Source organism: Octodon degus, unplaced genomic scaffold (genome assembly GCF_000260255.1).
Source record: "Octodon degus isolate 3935 unplaced genomic scaffold, OctDeg1.0 scaffold00040, whole genome shotgun sequence".
NCBI classification, from domain to species: Eukaryota; Metazoa; Chordata; class Mammalia; order Rodentia; family Octodontidae; genus Octodon; species Octodon degus.
The window spans coordinates 11,762,342-11,765,204 of record NW_004524616.1 but is presented as its reverse complement, the minus strand read 5'-3'; positions in this window follow the sequence as shown (position 1 = coordinate 11,765,204).

The window sequence follows — 2,863 nt, the reverse complement described above, 5'->3', positions numbered from 1 at the left end:
CAAAATCTATTTCTGTTAATAAGCCATAAATCCAAGACAAAGCATTATTTATGCTTCATGAAAACAGTGTGTTTCTGAAGCACAAATCATCGAACTACTGAAATTACCAGCTGCACAAAACTTTGAAGATAAACCAGTCAATTGATAAAGTCTTGTACAGCATATTGTTGGATTTTGCATTCTAATCCACTCTGCCATTCTGTTTCTTTTAATTGGTGAATTGAGTCCATTTACATTGATGGTTAGAATTGAGATGTACTGAGTTATGTTTGACATGTTATTTGTCTGCTGTTGTATACCACTTTTTCTCCTGTGTTTAATTGTTTGCCCTATTTGGTGGGTTCTTTCTGCTCTCATTCATGGAGTTGTGGTCATTTTGATCCCTCTCTAGAATATCTTCTAGTAGTCTGTGTAGGGTTGGCTTTGTCATATGAAATTCTTTAGTTGTTCTTTGTCATGGAAGTATTTCACTTCCTCATTAAACTTGAGACTTTTGCAGGGTATATCAGTCTAGGTTCAAAGTTGTTTTCTTACAAGATGTATAGTACTTTGCTCCATGTTCTTCTTCAGTTGATGATTTGGGAAAAGAAATCTGCCATTATTCTGATGGGTTTTCTTTTAAATGTGATCTGTTTCTTTTCTCTTGCAGCTTTTAGTATACAGTTCCTGTGTTGAATTTCTGGGATCTTGGTTATTATGTCTGGGTGTGGTTTTAATTGGGTTGATGTTATTTGGAGTTCTATATGCTTTGGCTACCTGAATGTCGGATTGTTTCCCCATATTTGGGAAGGTTTCTACTATTACTTCTGCCCATATTCTTTTTTCTTTTTTTTTTTTTCTTTTGTATTTTAGGAAAGGTTCTATAGGGTGTTCAAGGTCTCACTACTAGATCGTACATGTGGGGATTCTCCTGTTTACAACCTCCCAAGTGCTAGAATTACAGGTATGTGCCACTACATCCAGTCTCAATTGCCATCTTTGCATGCCCAGGGGCTGGCACTGCAGTCCCCAGGATGGAACCCCCAGCCCCTGTACCTGCTTGCAGATTCTTTGACCCACTGAGCTATTTGGCTGGCCTGCCCATATTCTTTTTTTCTCATTTGTATTGATTCCTACTTTCTCATTGATGCCTATTAGTCTTATGTTGTTCATCTTTGCATTATCTTGCACGTGTTGAATTATTTTTTTCCTGAATTCTACTTGTTTTTAAGAAATCTTTTCTTACCTTTTCACTAGCTGCAACAGTGTCTTCAAGGTCTGAAAGTCTATTTTCACTTTCATTCAAATGGTTTTGCCAACTTGTGATTGAGGTTTTAATTTCCCTCATATCTCTTTGAATTTGTTTCATGCTATTTCTTTATTGTATATTGCTTACTAAAGGATTCCATCATTTTTCTATTCTCCATTTTTTATCAGTGTCTTCTTCAAAAGGCATTAGTGTTTTTTCATTATAGTTATCATTTCTTTTTTTACTTCAGAAATTATTTCTGATCTGATTTCCTTTATACCTTTATGCATTGTTTCTTTACTTTAGACTATTATTTCAGAGATTTCAAGTGTGTGCTTTCCAACTTCTTCAATGCTATTGTCTCCTGCATTTGTTCTGAGTGAGCTTGGGGTCTGAGAATGTATTTTGCTCCTTCTCTTTGTCATTTTGTATAGCATTGTCTTCTGACCTTTGGTGTAGAGCTTTGGTGCAATTATTACCTAAGCACCAGGTCTGGATCTACCAAGTCCAAACTCGTCCAGGTTGGTGTGGCTTGGGTCTGGCTGCTGTGCTCCACTTCATCCTGCTGCAGCCCTTGGGCATTCATTAACCTCCTGTACCACTCATAAGATGTTCTTCTCCTGGATTAGCCGGGTGGGTCTTGCCTCTAGCCTCTCTGCAGGGAGTTCTGCCACAGGGTTCCACACCGGGCCTGATGAAGGAAGTTCCACTCATATGCCATGCCTGGGTGCTGGCTGGAGTAGGAATTGTTTTTTTTTTTCTTTTTCTTTTTCTTTTTTTCTTTTGTGGTGGAACCGGGGATTGAACTGAGGACCCTGTGCTTGCCAGGCAAGTGCTTATTCCACTGAGCCATCTCCCCAGCCAGGAATTGTTTTAATACTATAAAAATGACATGAACTCTAGCAGGGAAACTGATCAGACATTTTGGACAGTCCCTGAGGATGTCCTCTACATGGGTGATATTTCCCTCCTGCTCATGAGTAACTTCACAGTTGTGACTGAAAAGCAGATCCAAATTAAGATGCAATGTTATACGTGATCTATATACAAACGTTTTATTTTAGACATATGAAAAAATTTTATACAATTTTAAATGTAATTTGTTAGTATTTGTAGTAAAGAATGCCAGGCTACTGCAGGCATATTCCTGGCTTTGGGCAGTATGTTCCTGATGTCTTTCCCTTGCTTTGATACAGTCAAGTATCTGTAGGGATCCGTTAGTCTCTCAGTGTGTTCTGTTCTACCCAGGGAGAAAAGGCAGCAGGAATGAGGAAAAGACAAACAAGAAGATAAAAGCTGGCTTAGGTGGTGACTTGTCTGCCTCGTTGGTGAGAGGACCCCCTAAGCAACAACATGGATGTTTATTTATACCTTTGCAAAGTTAGTAAAATGTGACCCAAGGTTTCCTAGTGACTAATAACTGACATTAACCAGTCAGAATGCTTATCTTAGGGCTGAGGTAGGTTGTCTTCTTTAGGCACTGAGGCCTAGTCCCACTTACACACATTTGACCAATTTTCTAGCTTCCAAAGCTCCCAAGAAGTACCGTTTCTAAGGCACTTAAGAAAACACAGTTCTTCTCCTCTTGTCAATGTAAACCACATTCTTTTTCAGTATCATGAATCAAAATTGGTC